Here is a 21,324-nt window from a genome sequence, read left to right as displayed (position 1 = left end):
CGTCCCTTTACACATGTTGGTCCCATATGAGCCGATAAAAGGGCCAAAGAGATAACTTACAGAGTCCCATAGAGGGGGTCAAACTGGGCCAGGACCGAAAGCCAGGCAGAACAGCTCCATCTTGCCGGCCCTATGGAAGGATGTCAAGTCCCACAGGGCCCTGGTCTCCTGCGATAAGAGCATTCCACCAGGCTGGGGCCAAAGCCGAAAAGGCCCTGCCCCTGCTTGATGCCAGTTTAACTTTCTTGGGGCCCGGGACCTCCAAGATATTATTTGCGGACCGTAAGGTCCTCCGCATGGCATACCAGGAGAGGCGGTCCCATACGTACGAGGGTCCTAGGCCATATAGGGCTTTAAAGGTCAAAACCAGCACCTTAAACCTGACCCTGAAGAAGAGTCCATCTCCTTGGCAAAACCGCATACAGAAATTTGGGCGCTGGGGGAAATTTGCATCGATCTGCAGGCGGCCTTTTCATGAGGACTTTAGAAGATCCGCAAAGAGATGTGGAAATGGGGAGAAATACTGGGGAAACGAGAAACCCAAATTGGCAGACTCACCCCTCGCCATGCCGTTATTGCAAGTTTTCCATGCAGTAAACAGCACCTTTGGGGGAATTGGGGTGGGTTGGTCTTGGAGAGACCATTTTTCAGCAAGAAAATGATGCTTTGGGGAGGGATACCAGTTTTCTTTTCTTTTTATTATATTGAACTTTCATTAGATTTCAGAAATTTTAGCAAATCCAACTTCAACTTTAATACATATTTCCCTTAACAGTTTGTCTTCCATACCTGCTTTCCCTCCCTTCCTTTCTGCTGTCTTATGTATCATACATAAATCTCATACCTACTGCATCTCCTCTGTTACAGTTGTTTCCCTTGCTTAAATTTTGAATCCTGCTCATAGCTTCCTTTGGCTACAGTTCTTCGACAGCTAGTCCAAAGGGGGTTTCCCTTCTTCAATAAAAAGCTCGTCGTTTTGATCTCTTACTCTTGCTGTCAATTTCCCCATTTCCCCCATAGTCCATTAATTTTAAGATCCATTCTTCCTCGGTTGCAATTTCTCCTTCCTCCCATTTCTGTGCGTATATGATTCTGGCTGCTGTTGTTGCGTACATAAATAGTTTGATCATCATTTCTGGGACATTCCCCCCTATTTTCCCCCCAAAACCCATAGGGATATTAAGGAGCGATACCAGTTCTGACCCAGCTTTGGGGGAAGCAGGACTTGGCTGTTGTCTTTGTCCATAGAGTTTTCTTGGCAGGGATACTGGAGTGGCTTGCCGGTTCCTCCTCCAGGTGGATCACATTTGGTCAAAACTCTCCACTATGACCTGTCCGTCTTGGGTGGCCCTGCACGGCATAGCTCATAGCTTCTCTGAGTTATTCAAGCCCCTTCGCCACGGCAAGGCTGATCGCCGAAGAATGGATGCTTTTGAATTATGGAGCTGGAGGAGACTCTTGAGAGTCCCATGGACTGCAAGAAGATCAGACCTCTCCATTCTGAAGGAAATCAGCCCTGAGTGCTCACTGGAAGGACAGATCCTGAAGCTGAGGCTCCAAGACTTTGGCCACCTCATGAGAAGACTCCCTGGAAAAGACCCTGATGTTGGGAAAGATGGAGAGCACAAGGAGAAGGGGACGACAGAGGACGAGATGGTGGGACAGTGTTCTCAAAGCTACAAACATGAGTTTGACCAAACTGCGGGAGGCAGTGGAAGACAGGAGTGCCCAGCGTGCTCTGGTCCAGGAGGTCACGAAGAGGCGGACACGACTAAACGACTAAACAACAACAACACCAGTTCTGACCCAGCTTTGGGGGGCAAGCAGAACTTGGCCGCTTTCGGTTGAGAAAGAGATGCTATAACATGGATCGCATGGAAATGCAATCAATAACCCACGATGCTCCCCTGTTCTTCTTCTTTTTTATCTTATTTCCTTCTTATCATATCTCTGCGCGCGATAAGAAAGCAAGGGAACGGAGATTAACATTTTGGCTCGATCTGCTGCGCATTAATTACCATTTTCGTTTCTGAAGCATTTATTTGTGAAAGCACAACGCTAATTCATGTGGCGTTTGTGTTCCGTGTCTGCGCTGATGCTGCCCAGAGCTCTTGTCCTCGTCTCCTTTTCCTTCTGCAATTTCCTCCCCCTTGTAATTTCCAAACCAAGCATGTACATAGGTCAGCACAGGAAGACCGACCTGGAACCATTTTTGATTCCCAAACTGTCCCCAACTGACCAAATGTTTTCTCTGCAAGGTCAAAGGAAAATGGAAAAGACTCCTCGTTGTCTATTCCTTCACAAAACCCTGTCTTAAGGGTATGTCTGTGTTTGAATAGGGTGTGAGCCTGTGACCTGGCTCAGGAACTAAGTATTTATCATTACAAAAGACTGGCCAGGCTCCCCAGGGTATCCAATCAAGTGAGCATTAACAGGTAACCTGCCAGGCAGGAGATAAACAATGACAGGAGATAAACAATGCACTCAGATTTCTGCTGTAGACCGCCTCTTCTGTGATGTAGGTATGATGTTTCAGGGGGTGGTCTTGGACTCCAGGGTGGGCAATTTAAAAATGTCTATATAAGGGTGGGCACACCTTTGTTTGGGGTCCTCCTCCTTTCCTGCGTGTGACCCTGTTGCAACAGTTAATAAAGATCAGGCTTACTAGCTGCTTTGCTTCACAATATTCTCTGGTTGGCCTGTTATTTTCTCCTACCAATAGGGACCCTATGTAAGGACTCTATATGGGCTCTTGGATACCCCATAAGGGGAAAAGGGCAGATTTGTGTTTACAACACTGTTGCTTGGCCTGAATCATCCCCAGGACACAGGTTTGGCCCCTAGTGATGGCGGCCAGGGGACCTGTGGGGAAAGAGACAGCCTCCTCGCTCTGCCCCATAGGTGCCCCCGCCCGGGGCCTAGTGCCATCTCAGTCCCTGCCCCCCAGGGTGCCCCCCAGGAGTCAGCTTCAGGTGGGCAGGGGACGGACAGGAACTCCACGCCGGCGAACCAGCTGGACGGATTGCGGTTTTTAAACTAAGCCGGACTGTCAACCAGTTGCCACGGTAACCAGCGGCGGCGGCATTGTTCTTCTTAAAATGGAGACAAGTGTTAGGAAGCGGCGGGGGGGGGATGCTTCTGGGTTCGGGCTGTGGGGGGGGCGTGTTTTGGAAGGAAGGAGGGTAAATTGAGACCCTCATCATCAGACACCCCCCCCCAAAAAAGGGCCAGATTCAACCCATAGAGAGGCAATTCTGCAGAAATACCATTTGCTCATCACAAGACCAGCAGATCAGAACCTCCGTCGTTGGGAATAACCAGAAATGTAAAACATCATTGGGGGGCAGCAGTGCCCCCCACAATCCCCTTCTGCGACGAATGATGGTGACTTCATGCCTGTTCCGGCTTTGTTTGCCAAGAGTTCAATGGCGAAACCTTCGCAGCACCCTGGAAAGCAGCCACCAAGAACTCTGAAGCAAAGGGTGCTCATCAGTGGTTCCTCTTCATCCTGGAGAAGAGTGACTAGTGGGGTGCCACAGGGTTCTGTCTTGGGCCCGGTCTTATTCAACATCTTTATCAACGACTTGGATGATGGACTCAAGGGCATCCTGATCAAATTTGCAGATGACACCAAACTGGGAGGGGTGGCTAACACCCCAGAGGACAGGATCACACTTCAAAACGACCTTGACAGATTAGAGAACTGGGCAAAAACAAACAAGATGAATTTTAACAGGGAGAAATGTAAAGTATTGCACTTGGGCAAAAAAAATGAGAGGCACAAATACAAGATGGGGGACACCTGGCTTGAGAGCAGTACATGTGAAAAGGATCTAGGAGTCTTGGTTGACCACAAACTTGACATGAGCCAACAGTGTGACGCGGCAGCTAAAAAAGCCAATGCAATTCTGGGCTGCATCAATAGGAGTATAGCATCTAGATCAAGGGAAGTAATAGTGCCACTGTATTCTGCTCTGGTCAGACCTCACCTGGAGTACTGTGTCCACTTCTGGGCACCACAGTTCAAGAAGGACACTGACAAACTGGAACGTGTCCAGAGGAGGGCAACCAAAATGGTCAAAGGCCTGGAAACGATGCCTTATGAGGAACGGCTAAGGGAGCTGGGCATGTTTAGCCTGGAGAAGAGGAGGTTAAGGGGTGATATGATAGCCATGTTCAAATATATAAAAGGATGTCACATAGAGGAGGGAGAAAGGTTGTTTTCTGCTGCTCCAGAGAAGCGGACACGGAGCAATGGATCCAAACTACAAGAAAGAAGATCTTCCTAAACATTAGGAAGAACTTCCTGACAGTAAGAGCTGTTCGACAGTGGAATTTGCTGCCAAGGAGTGTGGTGGAGTCTCCTTCTTTGGAGGTCTTTAAGCAGAGGCTTGACAACCATATGTCAGGAGTGCTCTGATGGTGTTTCCTGCTTGGCAGGGGGTTGGACTCGATGGCCCTTGTGGTCTCTTCCAACTCTAGGATTCTATGATTCTATGAAAGGCACTGTGCCTCTGAGCATGTACAGAGGACTTTCCCCTGAACTAGCGGAAGGGATCTTTTCTGGACCGAGCGAGTGGAACGACAGAGGTCACTTTGTGTCCTCCATCCAGGCAACCGAGAGGCATGCGCAGAATTCAAAGACACATCCTACGCAAAAAACACTAAAGGAAGGGACAAATGAGGACGAGCGAGGGGTGTGTGGCCTGAGGAGAGCCTCCTGAGGGCCAGACAGAGAAGGCGGGGGGCCACTTTCAGACCTCAGGCCCAAGCTTGCCCATTTCCCTTCTCTAAACACTGAGTATCATTATGACTACTGTATTTATCATTTTATTTGTGGCTTAGGGCCCTCGTATTTACGGGACCGCCTCTCCTGGTCTGCCCCGCAGAGGACCTTAAGGTCCATGAATAATCATAGTTTAGAGGTCCCGGGCCCTAAGGAAGTCAGACTATCCTCCACCAGGGCCAGGGCCTTCTCAGTGATGGCTCCGACCTGGTGGAATGCTCTGTCCCATGAGATCAGGGCCCTGCAGGATTTAACCTCCTTCCGCAGGACCTGTAAGACAGAGCTATTCCACCTGGCTTTCAATTTGAACTTAGCCTGATCTTTTATTCCCCTTCCTTCCCTCCCCCTCCCCTTTTTATGAAGATTCCCCGCTCTGGGATCCCACAGCTAATTCTCCCCTGGTCTCCTCGCTGGCCCAAATAGGACTAATTTAGCCAGCTAGCCCTGGTGATCATCTAATGTTTATTGGATGGATTTCCCCCCTAAATTGATATCTGAATTCTGAATTTATTGTTATTCACATTTTATACTGCATTTTATGCTATTTTTGGTTGCATCAATTGTTTTAAATTTGTTGTTAGCCGCCCTGAGCCCGGTTTTCTGAACCGGGAAGGGCGGGGTATAAATAAAATTTTATTATTATTATTATTATATGCACCAATTTCCCACCTTTTTCTCCAGGGCGTTCCAGCTGGCGTACACAGCTCCCCCCCTCGATTCACCCCTACAGCAACCCTGTGAAGTAGGTGAGACTGACAGGTGGTTGCCAAGTGAGCTTCACCCGGGGGTAGCCAAGTGGCCAGGGGAGGATTTGAACCCTGGTCTCCCAGGCTCAAGCAGTCTGACATGCTCACCACTAAGAACATCATGCTGGACTCTCCTTCCTGGGAGGTTTTAAAGCAGAGGTTGGGTGGCCATCCGTCATGAATGCTTCTGCTGATATTCCTGCATTGCAGGGGGGTTGAGCTAGAGGACCTTTGGGGTTCCCTTGCAACTTTTTGATTCTATGAACAGGCCAAGGGCCCATTAAGTTCAGCACCCTTTTCTCCCAGTGGGAGAAATCCTGTGGGAAATCCTCAATGCAGACCCGAGCATATCTTGCAGCTTCGACTCAGAAGCATCGCTGCCTCCAGCCGCAGCGAGTTCCGCAATTCAGCTATGTGCCACTGTATTCTGCTCTGGTCAGACCTCACCTGGAGTACTGTGTCCAGTTCTGGGCACCACAGTTCAAGAAGGACATTGACAAACTGGAACGTGTCCAGAGGAGGGCAACCAAAATGGTCAAAGGCCTGGAAACGATGCCTTATGAGGAACGGCTAAGGGAGCTGGGCATGTTTAGCCTGGAGAAGAGGAGGTTAAGGGGTGATATGATAGCCATGTTCAAAATATATAAAAGGATGTCACATAGAGGCGGGAGAAAGGTTGTTTTCTGCTGCTCCAGAGAAGCGGACACGGAGCAATGGATCCAAACTACAAGAAAGAAGATTCCACCTAAACATTAGGAAGAACTTCCTGACAGTAAGAGCTGTTCGACAGTGGAATTTGCTGCCAAGGAGTGTGGTGGAGTCCTTCTTTGGAGGTCTTTAAGCAGAGGCTTGACAACCATATGTCAGGAGTGCTCTGATGGTGTTTCCTGCTTGGCAGGGGGTTGGACTCGATGGCCCTTGTGGTCTCTTCCAACTCTAGGATTCTATAATTCTATAATTCTATGAATCACAGAATCTTACGGCTGGAAGGGAACCTGTTAATGGAGAAATCTGAGGGCTCCCTTGGACAAAAAACAAGGACACCAGCAGGAATACCAGAGCAAAACAGCAGCCAGTAGGCTTGGTCTTTATTGAAGACTGTCGCAACAGGACTCCCACCTGCCACCAGGTGGAACAAGATGGAAGCCCCAAACAAAAGAGAACCCAAACTTTTATTAGCTGCTAATCCCCATGTTACACCCCACCCCATACATCATGGTTACATCATGAAAGGGGAGGTCTGGTGGCAGTAATCTGAGCATCCTGGACCCTGCCCCATGGTTCTCCTTGCCCTCCACCAAACACCCACCAAGTGCAACAAAAGAGATATTTACATTTCCCTGTTTCCCAGCCAAGTTAACCACACCCTTTTGTCTTCATCTGGGTTTGTTCTTTCTGGAATGGCTACCTGTGTGGCACTCAGGTATCAGGATGCCAGGGATCATCAGTCAGGCAGAGGGGCTGCTGAGTAGCTGAGCTCACGTCTATATGAATTTCTGAAGTTTCCCCAGTGAGCCAGTACAGAGATGCATTTATCAGTGAATTCCTACATTTGGTATAGTGCAGCAAAGGCCCTTGGAATAGATAGGAAGAAACTGTGATGAAGTGTTTTGTGGGGACAAGTCACAAAAGCGATTGTGCTGGTTTTGGTAGTGGGCTGCATGTGCATGATATCTGCTGGAGGGGCAACCCCCCCCAACCTATGCATAAATTCCTGCGACAAACCCAAGGCCCAGGGTCATCTAGTCCAACCCCCTGCAATGCAGGAATCTCAGCTAAAGAGATGTCCTTTCTTTGACCTGCCCCCAAATCCTCCAACACAGAAGCTTCCCTGCATGTCCAGGACTTGTAGCGTTTTCCTTCCCCTGCCCTGAATTTTCTGAATCTGAGCTGGGTGATGACGGCTTGATCCAAACCAAGCACCCCCCCATCTTTTGGATACTGGATATCATGGGCCGTGGAAGAGGGTGTCTGAGTGGCCAGCAGGGGAAACAGGTTGTCTGGGCGGAGCTGGAGAAAATCTATTTGCCTTCGGAAATTAAGCACTTCCTTGCCCCGCATGCCCAGCCCTCCTCCCTGCGTTTCATGCGCATACACACAAATCTGTAGCAGATGGACTGGGGATAAGGTGGAGAGATGGAGAGCGAGAGAGATGGGAGGGAAGGGGCTAACTCAGAAAGAACAGGAGACGTTTATGATGGCTTGAGCCACCATCAGGAGCAAGCCTGTTTCCATGGAGATGCACCATCCATAGCCACTGTGGTTTAAAAAAAATTGGGAGGGGGAGAGAAAGAGGAGAGAGAGAAGAAGAGGGAAGAAAAACACATGTAGGTTTTGGAGACAAGGAGATTTGGGGAAGGAGGAGGGGGGTTCCTAGGCCAGGGAGGCGGGGAAGGGATTTCACACACACAAACACACTGCTTTTTCAGGGGGACACAGACCCCTAAACATTTTGCGAATCTAAGTTTGGCCTCATTGAGGGGCAGTATTGATGTTGGGAAAGATGGAGGGCGCAAGGAGAAGGGGACGACAGAGGACGAGATGGTGGGACAGTGTTCTCAAAGCTACCAGCATGAGTTTGACCAAACTGCGGGAGGCAGTGGAAGACAGGAGTGCCTGGAGTGCTCTGGTCCAGGGGGTCACGAAGAGTTGGACACGACTAAATGACTAAACAACAACAACAGGAAAATGAGAGTATCACTAAACATTTTTTTAAGAAAAAAGCACTGTGTGTGTGTGTGTGTGCGTGTGCGTGTGTGCGCGCGCGCAATGCTTTTGGGAAATAAAGGTAAAAAGGTAAAGGCCCCCTGGACGGTTAAGTCCAGTCAAAGGTGACTCTGGGGTTGCAGCGCTCATCTCGCTTTCAGGCCGAGGGAGCCGGCGTTTGTCCACAGACAGCTTTCCAGGTCATGTGGCCAGCAGGACTAAGCCGCTACTGGTGCAACAGGACACCGTGACGGAAACCAGAGTGCATGGAAACGCTGTTTACCTTCCAGCTGGAGTGGTACCTATTTATCTACTTGCACTGGTATGCTTTTGAACTGCTAGGTTGGCAGGAGCTGGGACAGAGCAACGGGAGCTCACTCCGTCGTGGGGATTTGAACTGCCGACCTTCCGATCAGCAAGCCCAAGAGGCTCAGTGGTTTAGACCACAGCGCCACCCACGTCCCTGGGGGGCAGGGAATACTGTTACGGGGAACAGGAGAAAGCTGATTTATACAGATTTCATCATGCAGGAGTCTCTTGCCGTAGCTCTGCTTGGATTGGAAATCGGGGCTGCAGTCTGTTCAGGGTGTTGGGGAACTACAGTTCGCAGGATTCCCCAGGGTGGAACCATGTGCTTTAAATGTATGGGGAAATGCATTCAGAAGTGTGGGGCAGAGGTGCAGTGGTCTAATACCCCCCCAGGGTCCCTGTCTGCCCAAGCAGCATGAAAAGAGGCGTGATTTAGCCCCTGGCAAGAAGTCTTCTCCCCTTTGGAGACAGATAGAATGCAAGTAGGTGACTCAGCCGCTGAGAATGGGCTCCTAAGGTCACTCTGGAGAAGTGTGCAGGAAGAACACAGAGGAGGCCTTGTTCGGCACATTCCAAAGCTAAGCATTCAGGAATGCACGTTTCAATTTAAAGAGAACGGTCATATATTCACGGAAGGGACCCCAAGGGTCATCCAGACCAACCCCCTGCAATGCAGGAATTACAGTTAAGGAACTCCGTGTGCAAGTTCTGTTCCGTGTGTGATGGCCTGGGACTCAGGCTCAGACTCGGAACCAGAGGAGACTCAGTTTGCACCGGATCCTTTGTCTCAGGCATCATCTGAACCAAGTCTGGGGCCTGATCCTGATGAGTCCCAGTCTGCACAGGTTCCCCTGCAACAAACACCAGCTGGGCCGAGTCAGGGGCCTGAGCCTGCCCTGGCTCCAGATGCAGGGATGACCTCGTTGCCTCCAGCTGGGCCATCACTTACAGCTGCTCCACTACTGGTTGGGTCAGGGGAAGCTGAGGCGGCCTCTGGGTCTAGTCACCCACCAACGTCTCCCGAGCTGCAGAGACTCAGGTCTGAGAGAAGGAGAGACCTGAGTACTCGCAGGAGGAGTGCTCGCCTTCGGGCGAGACAGGGAGGTGAGTTGCCGGGGGATCAGGACCGGCCGCTACCCTGACAAAGATAAAAGGCTGTCGGACCCCGCCCCAGGTTGCGGGAGCAACATTGCTGTTTGCCAGATCCTGCCTGAGATCCTGTACCTTTCCTTGCCTGGTTTCCTGCCTTGGCCCTGTTGGACTGACTCCTAGCAGAACCCTTGGATTCTGGACCGGACCTGGACCGTGTTTCACAGGTTACCCCCGGGCCCAGCACACCGTGCAAGGGAACTTCAAGGAAAACACAACTTAGGTCACTCCGGAAGAAGATATCGGAGAACTCCAAATCATTTGCCCGTCTATGTGCACAGAAAATAGCAGATTTAGCTGGAAGGCAATGTGAGAAGATCTGCATTGATCATCGCAGTCCAATCCTAACCGTTATTCTTGTATGAGATCACTGTGTGATCTTAGAAGGTTGGATCATCTCAGAAGGGGACATGGCTGTGACGGGACGCTGCTGTGGCAATCATGAAGGGCCACTGCATTTATGAATTTGCCACTCTGCTATTGGGGCAGGATATTGCTGGCCCTTCCACACTTTACCTTTTCAAGTGGTCAGCGTTAAGGCATGGCAGCGGCCAGTTGCATCTGCAGCCTCCTCAGCTGGGTCCCTGGACAGTGGGAGACATTAGAACCTCTCCCATTGGCCGGGAGAGGGAGTTGAATTGGGTCTGGCTGCAGATTGGCCAATAGTGGCCAGACCAAGGGGCGGGCACTCCTGGAATCACAGACTCCTAGAATCATGAATGCTTTAGCTGAGATTCCTGCATTGCAGGGGGCTGGATGACCCCAGCTGTACCTCTCAACTGTACAATTCTATGATTATGCCCACCTGCCCCTATCCCATTAAAGGGATCCTGGAGGAGGTGCTCCTCTCCGGACACCCAGTCTCCCTCACTGACAATTTGACTCCTGAAGAGAATCGGCCAACAGGCAGGTTGCTTGCTATCGCTTAACCCAGGGGTCAGCAAACTTTTCCAGCCGTTTCAGCAACTCTCCCCTCTTGCAGCTTCTAGCAACGGGCATTCAGAAGCATTATTGCCCAGGACAGTGGAAGCAGAGCAGAGACATGGTGGCAAGCAGTCGTCAGGAACTCTCTGCTCCATGAATTTGTCTTTTGAAGCCATCTAGGTAGTCGCCGCCTCTTGTGGCAGGGAGTTCCACAGTTTAACTACTTGCTGAGTGAAGAAGGATATTCTTTTGTCTGTCCTGGATCTTCCAAAGTTCAGTTTTGGTAGCACATGGTTCAATTACGGCGCTTGCTCCCACAGGAGGCTGTGATGGCCCCCATCCTGAATGGCTTTAAAAATCATCATCTGCCTGATCCAGCAGATCTTCGTCTGTTCTTATAGGACAGGGGTCAGCAACCTTTTTCAGCCGTGGGCTGATCCACTGTCCCTCAGACCTTGTGGGGGACCAGACTTCAGTTTGAAAAAGAAAACGAACAAATTCCTATGCCCCACAAATAACCCAGAGATGCATTTTAAATAAAAGCACACATTCTACTCATGTCAAAACACCAGGCAGGCCCCACAAATAACCCAGAGATGCATTTTAAATAAAAGGACACATTCTACTCATGTAAAAACACACTGATTCCCGGACCGTCCGTGGGCTGGATTGAGAAGGGGATTGGGCTGGATCCGGCCCCCGCGCCTTAGTTTGCCTACCCATGGCTTAACCCAACGCCTGAGCCAAAGCCACTTACATCTGCAATCAATAAAGTTGTGGCCTACTCTGAACCCAAGCAATCGTGGTCACGAGTGACCATTTAACGCTGATGCATGGGGAGGTGTGTCACGGTGCCCAGACATGCAATTTCACCCCCGCGCAAGCGAATCAGAACGAATGCTCAATAAAGTGGCCACCTGGAGGAACCACTGGACGTTAACCAATTCTTCTCTTCGATTCTCAGAACCGTAGAGTTGTAAGGTTCCCTCTACGGTCATGTAGTCCGACCCCCTGTAATGCAGGAACAGCACCAAATTCCTTTTATCTGCGGCCTGGTGTGGTCGTCTCCTCCTGCTGCAATCGTTGTGCAGATGACTGTCTTGTTTGTAACGATGACGCTTGTGTTCCTATCAGCATCCGCCGCCACCCCCCATAAAAAACGTTTAGTTGTATGCCAGCTACCTTCACAGATGGAGAGGTGGGACCAGCTATCTTAATTGAATCACTCTCTCAGCCAGGCTTTGTTTTCGCTGGGGATGAGGAACGAAGGGTTAAGCCCAACCGATTCACGGGAGAAGTGGATTCTGAACAAGGCAGGATTCCGCTTGCTTGCCTTATTTGCATCCGTACATTCAGATCTCTTAATCTTCTGATTTGCAAGAGCAAGATTGCTTGCCTTCCCTCTCTCTCTCACACACGCACTCACTCACTCGCAGACAAATATATATATATATATCTAGCATTAATTCCACACCTCCACATCTTCAAGTGCGTGTGCATTCCCAGGCTTTGCAAAATCTCCTTTTTCATGAATGAGTGTAAAATGTACAGGCCGGCGCTCTTCTCGAAGTGTGGGGTGCGTTGCAGGTGCTTAGGAATCTACCTGCACACACCTGAGTCCCTAAATTGGAAAAAACAAAAGCTGCAGTGCAGGTGCAACAGAAAACAAGCTTGCTTCATCTTCCTTGGGACAGCCCTTTGGATATCTGACGAGGGCTATCCTGTCAGTCATGATGGGGCCGTGATATTAAAATGCAGAACTGCACATGCAGAACAGAGTCTTTCTTTCTTTCCAGCTGCAGTGCTAAGAACATAAGAAGAGCCTACCGGATCAGGCCCACGGCCCATCTAGTCCAGTTGCAGATGACTCTGGGGTTGCAGCGCTCATCTTGCTTTATTGGCCGAGGGAGCTGGCATACAGCTTCCAGGTCATGTGGCCAGCAGGACTAAGCCGCTTCTGGCGAACCAGAGCAGCGCACGGAAATGCCGTTTACTTTCCCGCCGGAGCGGTACCTATTTATCTACTTGCACTTGATGTGCTTTCGAACTGCTAGGTGGGCAGGAGCAGGGACCGAGCAACGGGAGCATAGCTGTCAACTTACAGATTTGAAAATAAGGGACCAGCAGCCTCGAAAATAAGGGATCAGCAGCCAAAATAAGGGATTTTCCAAGGGGCACAGGTATGTTCAACTTCTGAGCCCCTCCGAGCCAAAGGCAGAAAGCCCAGCCAGCAGCCAAACAAAGCCTCAAGCGGTGGTTCCCACAGCGCAGCAACCTGGCAAAGGGAACGCAGCAAGGAAAACCACCGTCACCTCTACACTGGGAAGCACTGAGCAAAGGCGAGTCCCCAGGCAACGCGGCCGATTTGATTGGCACTAGGCATGCAAGCTCCACCCCCCAGTCGTTCTTAGACTCCTTATTGGGTGAGCAACGCAGCCAAGCAACACAGTTGGAGCCTCCCTCCTCCCTGGCTGGCAGGGAGGGAGGGAGAGGAGCTGCTTCCTTTGAAACCCGGGAAATTTAAGGGACATCATCAATAAGGGACAGCAGCGGGACACGGCGCTGGGATAAGGGAGTTTCCCGCCAAATAAGGGACGGTTGACAGCTATGAATGGGAGCTCACCCCGTCACGGGGATCCGAACCGCCGACCTTCTGATCGGCAAGCCCTAGGCTCAGTGATATAGACCACAGCGCCACCCACGTCCCAATAGAAGTGTAGTCATAATATAAATTAATAATAATAATAATAATAATAATAATAATAATAATAATAGCATTCCTTGTTCCATATCCTTCCAGCAGGCCTGAGCAACACTGACAGCTTTTCTTTTTAGAAAGGGATCTCTGGCACCCCTCCTCCTCCTCTAGGTATTAGCTCCTGCAGCTAGCAAAATAAATAAATAAATCACCCTTAATTCCCTTTTTTCCTCCCTCCACGTTGACAAACAGTAATCCTAATCAACAGAAAACCCAGCCCCTCTTCCCTGCAAAGCCATGGGCTGGGTAACCATGCCCCCTGCCGCCCGCAGGCCGGAACTGCAAGTCCCCGGTTCCCTTCTGCGGAGAGAGGCGGCTATGTTTTCTGCCTGCCTTTGCTGAGAGAGAAGGTGAGGCCTGCCCTTTTAGATCTCTCCCAAGGAGTCTTTGGCTCCGCTGGCTCCACACCGGCCAGCCTGAACTCTGCATTTGAAAGCTGCAGCGTATAACTGCTGGGCTCGAAGATCTGCGCCGCCTGCCGGTTTGCTACATAACCAAGTTCAAGGTGTTACCATTAGTATATGAAACCCATAACAACTTGGGACCAGCTGACCTGCGAAATTCCGTGACCCCAAAAATCTTCTTCTTCTTCTTTGGCGATCCCTCGTAGCTGAGTAAGATTGTCTTCCATAAACACGCTTTTAACAGTGGGTCTGTAAGTGACTGTGGAGGCTGATTCTGGATTCCACAGTGGGGACATTGGTTTCCGGGCAGGAGTTGATCCCGGTGTGGGTTTGCCAAGCGTGCCTTCCTCTTAGCACATTTCTCCCTTGCGTCCTGAGTTCGAGTGTCTTCAAAGCCCAGGACACCTTTGGTCAAGGCTGTTCTCCAACTGGAGCGCTCGCAGGCCAGTGTTTCCCAATTGTTGGTGTTTATACTACATTTTTTAAAGATTTGCCTTGAGCGAGTCTTTAAACCTCTTTTGTTGACCACCAGCATTACGCTTTCCATTCTTAAGCTCGGAATAGAGTAGTTGTTTTGGAAGACGATCATCAGGCATCCGCACAACATGACCAGTCCAACAAAGTTGATGCTGAATAATCATTGCTTCGACACAGGTGATCTTTGCTGCTTCCAGTACACTGGCATTAGTTTGCATGTCTTCCCAAGCGAGGTGTAAAATTTTTCGAAGACATCGTTCATGGAATCTTTCGAAGAGCTGGAGATGGCGTTTATAAGTGGTCCATGTTTCACAAGCACACAGTAAGGCTGATAGTACTTCCATCAGTGGAACTGGGACTGCCACACATGCCACATGACTTGTAAGAACTTGATATTTTAGTGTTGCAGCAACTACACTTTGGAACTCCCTGCCAGTTGATATCAGGCAGCTGCCTTCACCGTACTCTTTTGGGGGCCTGCTAAAAACATTTTTGCTTAGCCCTACCCAGATGTTTAGAAAGTTGGTGCGAGTTTTTAATCTCTTGTTATTTTACCTTTTTGGAAGCCCTACATTATTGCTGTTGTTTTTTTCTTACGGACACTTGATTGATTTATCTTTTCCGAGGTGGCTGTCGTTTCCCTTACAATCAAGGGGTGTATACATTTAAACGAAGAAAATTAATCCTTTTCAAAAAGAGAACTCCATCTCTCTTGGGTCAGGGAGCCAAATCTGCAGCACTTCCCACACTGCTGATATATAATGGGGATGCAGAAACCTGCATCCCTCCACAATTGCTGTTGTTGTTTAGTCATTTAGTCGTGTCCGCCTCTTCGTGACCCCCTGGACCAGAGCACGCCAGGCACTCCTGTCTTCCACTGCTTCCCGCAGTTTGCTCAAACTCATGCTGGTATCGTCGAGAACACTGTCCCACCATCTCGTCCTCTGTTGTCCCCTTCTCCTTGTGCCCTCCATCTTTCCCAACATCAGGGTCTTTTCCAGGGAGTCTTCTCTTCTCATGAGGTGGCCAAAGTCTGGGAGCCTCAGCTTCAGGATCTGTCCTTCCAGGGAGCACTCAGGGCTGATTTCCTTCAGAATGGAGAGGTTTGATCTTCTTGCCCTCCATGGGACTCTCAAGAGTCTCCTCCAGCACCAGAATTCAAAAGCATCCATTCTTCGGCCATCAGCCTTCTTGATGGTCCAGCTCTCACTTCCATACATCACTACTGGGAAAACCAGAGCTTGAACTATACGGACCTTTGTCGGCAAGGTGATGTCTCTGCTTTTTAAGATGCTGTCTAGGTTTGTCATTGCTTTTCTCCCTCCACATTTGCTGGGCTCCAACTCCCATCATCCTCAGCCAGCATAGTTCGTGGTCAGAGGGATGCTGGGAGTTGTAGTCCAACCATCTCTGCAGGGCCCCGCTGGGTGCCCATCCCTGGGTCTCCATCAGTCTCAGTATGTTTAAACTGCGGAATTCCCTGCTGCAGGAGGCAGTGATGGTCACCAAATCGGATGGCTTTAAAAGAGGATTGGACAAATTCATGGAGGAGAAATCATGGAGGTGCTCTGCCTTCCACGGTCGGAGGCAGCAATGAATACTGGGTTTCTCATAGGCATCTGGCTAGCCACTGTGAGACCAGGATGCTGGACCGGAAGCAAGAAGATCAGCCTTCTTTATGGCCCAGCTCTCGCTTCCATGCATCGCTACTGGGAAAACCATGGCTTGAACTAGACGGACCTTCGTTGGCAAGGTGATGTCTCTGCTTTAATATAAAAGTATGTTTGTTTCATGTTGAAAATGATATGTTAAAAAAACTAATAAAAATTTATATATATATAAAAAAAGAGAACTGGGTGCTGGACCAGGTGGGCCCGATCCAGCAAGTTCTTCTGATGTTCCTCAGCAGGACCTGAGTGCAATAACACTCTCCCGACTTGTGATTCCCAGGAACTGGCATTTCAGAAGCTTAAATGCTTCTGACCATGGTCACCTTTGGTCATTCCCTCAGGCACTTGCATGTTATGGGTTGCTGAGACTGATGTATGCAGTCACCCCAGATTGCTGTCTCTATTGATGGATTGCATCTGCTCTCCCCATCATAGGTGCCAACTCCCAGGGGTCCTGGGTGCCCGAGCACCCACAAAATTCCCCATGAAGGGGCTGGGCACCCACAAATTTTGATGCCAGGGCCATGCACGCTGCATGGCACCCACAGCCCTGGGCACCCATGGTCACGGTGCCAAGCTGGCATTCCTGCTCCCTGTTACTGCCTACTCAAAGAGTTTTAAAGGAAATTTTTACTGCATCCCACCCTGAAGGACAAATAACAATTAGAAAATAGGTATTCTGAAGAGGTTAAAAATGTTCAGAAGCGTCATGTTGCCTGATGGTTGCACCGCAAATCAAACATGCCCCCTCCTTTTGGCCCCACAGAGCAACCATCCAATAACCCGACTGTCATCTTTGCGAGGGTATGAGGCTCATCAGATCTGCCGCTCTCCATGGTTCACATGGTTTGACATAAAGACTTCACACGAGATGACAGTGACTTGATCCAAGCTGACATTGCCAGGGATAAATTAATGGAAGAGTTCCTCGCAGGGTGGAGAGAAAAAATGAGAAAGAAGGATTTTGGTGGACTTCCAAGGAAGCTGGATGTTGGAAGATGCAGGGCAGATAAAACAAAGGACGTCCGCAAAGTTTAAGTCGCTCCCCCAGGAGGCAGTGATGGCCCCACAACTAGGATGAATTTAAAAGAAGGTTATTGGACAAATTCGTGGAGGAGAGGGCTATCGATGGCTACTTGCTGGCGCTGTGGGTTAAACCACAGAGCCTAGGGCTTGCCGATCAGAAGGTTGGCGGTTCGAATCCCCGTGACTGGGTGAGCTCCTGTTGTTTGGTCCCTGCTCCTGCCAACCTAGCAGTTCAAAAGCACATCAAAGTGCAAGTAGATAAATAGGTACCACTCCGACGGGAAGGTAAACAGCGTTTCCATGCTCTGCTCTGGTTCGCCAGAAGTGGCTTAGTCATGCTGGCCACATGACCCGGAAGCTGTACGCCGGCTCCCTTGGCCAGTAAAGCGAGATGAGCACCGCAACCCCAGAGTTGGCCACGACTGGACCTAATGGTCAGGGGTTCCTTTACCTTTTACTTTACTATTGGACAAATTTGTGGAGGAGAGGGCTATCGATGGCTACTTGCTGCGATAGCTGTGCTCTGGCAGTAATGCTTCTGAATACCTGTTGCTGGAGACCACAGGAGGGGAGAGTTGCTCTTGGATCCTGCTTGCAGGTTTTCCACAGGCATCTGGTTGGCCACTGTGAGAACAGGATTCTGGACTAGATGGGCTACTGCCCTGATCCAGCAAGCTATTCATACAGCCTTCTTTTCGTTTTCTTTCTCACTAAATTGGCAGCTGAGGCAGCCAGTATTACGGTCCAAATTGTCCCCAGGCCCTGCAGCTCATATACAGAATTGTGCTCAACATCACCGACACTTCGTTTGATCCAACTTATCCTCGTTGATATTTAACCCTTGAGCATAACATCACCGACACTCTGTTTGATCCAGCTTACCTTTGTTGATATCTACAGGCGCCTGGCTAAAGGAACATTTAAAGACTGTGTCTTCCTTTTGGACACAATTTGGATGAGTTTTCTGTTTGTGGCTTCTGTAGTAGATCTTGTACATAGCTCTCTCAATTTTTGGATTAATATAAGATTTAGAACGTAGACTCTTGAGAGTCTCATGGACTGCAAGAAGATCAAACCTCTCCATTCTGAAGGAAATCAGCCCTGAGTGCTCACTGGAAGGACAGATCCTGAAGCTGAGGCTCCAAGACTTTGGCCACCTCAGGAGAAGAGAAGACTCCCTGGAAAAGACCCTGATGTTGGGAAAGATGGAGGGCACAAGGAGAAGGGGACAACAGAGGACGAGATGGTGGGACAGTGTTCTTGAAGCTACCAGCATGAGTTTGACCAAACTGCGGGAAGCAGTGGAAGACAGGAGTGCCTGGCGTGCTCTGGTCCAGGGGGTCACGAAGAGGCGGACACCATTAAACGACTCAACAACAACAGCAACAGAATGTAGAATTGTTTTTTTTAGAGTTTTGTGTGCCGCTTATGTGCTGCTTACTTTATACTGGTCCATAGCTGTCAACCTTCCCTTTTTTTGCGGGAAATTCCCTTATTCCAGCGCCATTTCCCGCTGCTATCCCGGATTGTTAGATATCCCGTAGACTGTCCCCAGGACAGGTGAGTCTGCTGATCCCTTATTTTCAAATCTGAAAGTTGACAGCTATGTACTGGTCATATGCAGAATCCGGCATTGTCATGGGCAGTTGCACAGGTCCTTCTGGCACTCCCAGCTTTTAGCAACCCAAATGGCTTTCAGAAGCTGTGCTCCACGCCTCCCAGGTCCAGAAACTTGCTTCTTTCCCTCGGGGCGAAGGCGATGCCGCTTGTGAACAGCGTGCAAATATCCAGACCCGGTTTCCTGGAGCAAGTCGCCGTCGGCTCAGGTTCTCACCCAACGGCTGATCAGCCAGACCGCAGATCAATGTTAAGTAATGTTACTTACACACAATCATAGCCCCCCTTTTCTCCTCTTCCATCCTTTTGTCCTTGGAAGAGCAAACCGCTCAGCAGAAAGCACTACCCATGGCAGGCTGCTTAATCGCCTTCCAGATTAATTTGGCGGGTAGATGGAGGGAAGCTCGTTCCATCTATATAAACGAAGCAATAATTACCCCCGATCTCTGGAGGATATGAATCCCTCGGGGGGGGGGCATCGCTCTCCCTCATGGAGGTCTCCAGGGGGTGATATATCTCTGAAATGCAGTGTTTTCCTGCCGGGGACAATCCGTCTCCCATCTTTTGGTGGTAGTAATAGCACTACAGTGGTTTAATATCTCTCACCAGTCTAATATTTCTCCTTAAAACCTTTCTCCTTTGACTCATCTTCTTTGCTCTTTTCCCTTCTCCCCCCACTCAGCTCCTCTCCTCATTTCCAGGAGAAGCTGACCTGGTCCAGCGCGCATCCTCGGTGCAGTGGTCAATGAGATGTCCCTCAGAAGCTTTTGAGCAGCGCACGGTTCCTTATTGAAGGGGAATGTGTGTCTAAACTTAGTCATCAAGGTTAATAGGCATTGGGAGACCTCGGCACCTCTATGAATAGGCCTAATCTAGGCTTGTTGCCACAGCCGCATCTTGCAGCGATGAATTCCCTGAATTAATGGCGCATGAAATAAAAGAAGTGTTTTCCTTTTTATTTGCCATATCAGCTATCAGCTTCACGGCACGGCTGGAAGGTGTCGCCATGATGCTGAGCCGGCGGAAGGTGCAGGGAGCAGGATGAGACCCGGGACTGGGGGCGATGGGGAAGTCCTGCGAGACTAAGAAAGAGAGAAGAAGGCAAGCAGAGAGAGCCAGAAAGAGCAGGTTCAGGCAGAATGGATGGCTGCCCAGTCAAGTCTGACCAAGAAGAAGTTATTGGAAACAGCACCTTTAGGGGCCCAGAGCAGCTGGGGGGGTGACTTTGGAATGGGGAGGATCATGCAGGGCAGAAAGGCTTTCACACACCCCTCCACACAGCCCTGATCCAGGTCAGATGGTCCAAGCAGCCACTTTTTCCGGTGGTGGGGAGGAATTGAACAGCTCCAAGCATGCTTTTTTAAAAGTTATTTTTAGAATGTAGTTGTTCTTTCATATGCCTTTTTCTGGACCTACTTTGGGTTTTCAGATCTTGCAGTTTGGGTGAATTAGATTGGAATGATTGCTTACAGTTTCTGGAGTTCAAAGGCTTTATTCATGCAGGAACTATTTACCAGAATGAATGGAGATGATAAAAAGAAAACAGCAGACATCTTCTCCAGAGAGAACAGCAAACATAATGGCTCCTGTTTTAGGGTTGGAGCTAGCTTAGATAGAGAGGTTACAAGCAAGAGCTGGCTATATTACTAGACAAAATCATGCCCTCTGGTGGTTTAAAGTAACACATGAATTAACTACAAAGTCAAGAGGAGGAAATGTATTTGCATTTTTCCAGCACTTTGGCCATGCAGTCACCTAATTTAGCCGCTGTGAGGACAATCACACAAGACAAACTGATATGTGTAAGATCATTTCATTACACAGCTTCTAAAAAGCACCTTCTATCTTACCTCTGCACTGGGCAGAAAATACATCAAGACAGAGATTTGGGTGGGTGGCGATAAGGTGGTGCTTTAGTGCTGTAGGAACTGCTTTGATGCTTCTGTGACGAAGTGGCAAGCCTGTGGTGAAATCCTCTCAGCAGGTGTGCAGTTTCTGCCACCACAGCCCTTCTGCAATTTGAAAAGCTACACTTGTGGACGCCATCCATTTCCCCAGCTATTTGAGATGTGAGACCTCATATTGAAAGCCTGGCGACCCCTGATATAATAGAACTTGACAGGAAACATCTGACTGTCCCACCTGGCACCCATCTGATGGACAGAAGGCGCCACCAGGTGGCGAAAGGTTGCACTGTGGTGGGGGAGAAACGCAAGCTATGTATTTAAAGTGCATTTGAAGCACATGGCTCTGCCCCAAAGGATCCTGGGAAGTGTAGTTTATTAAGAGTGCTGTCAACTGCAGCTCTAAGGGGTGAGCTGGGATTCTTTAGGGGAAGCCATGACTGTTATAAATGTGCTTTAATGTGTGGTGTGCACATGACCAAAACGAGATAAACCTGCCGGTATTTTGTGGGAGGCATTCAGTTGCATACCAAAAATTTAGGTATGTGCAATGGATTAAAGTGCTCTGTTGCTTGAGCCAGTGTTTTTTTAAAAAATGCACTAAAAGTGTAAGCTGAATGACTGGTTAACAGGAAAACATATAACTTCCACACAAGCAAGTAAGGATGCAACCAAGACAAATGCTCATTGTTGTATAACCTCCCTGCGAGCAAATCAGAACAAATGCTCAGCTGAAAACCAGGCATTGTCCAACCTCTGGGTAAGCTTTGTGCAAGCAAATCAGCATAAATGCTCAATGATCCTGGAGGAGGCCCAAGGGTAGCTAGCGGCCAGATGTCCCTCCCTAG

Source organism: Podarcis pityusensis (assembly GCF_964106645.2).
Source record: "Podarcis pityusensis genome assembly, chromosome: 8".
Classification (NCBI taxonomy): domain Eukaryota; kingdom Metazoa; phylum Chordata; class Lepidosauria; order Squamata; family Lacertidae; genus Podarcis; species Podarcis pityusensis.
The sequence above is the reverse complement of the archived record's forward strand: the minus strand, read 5'-3'. Positions refer to the sequence as shown.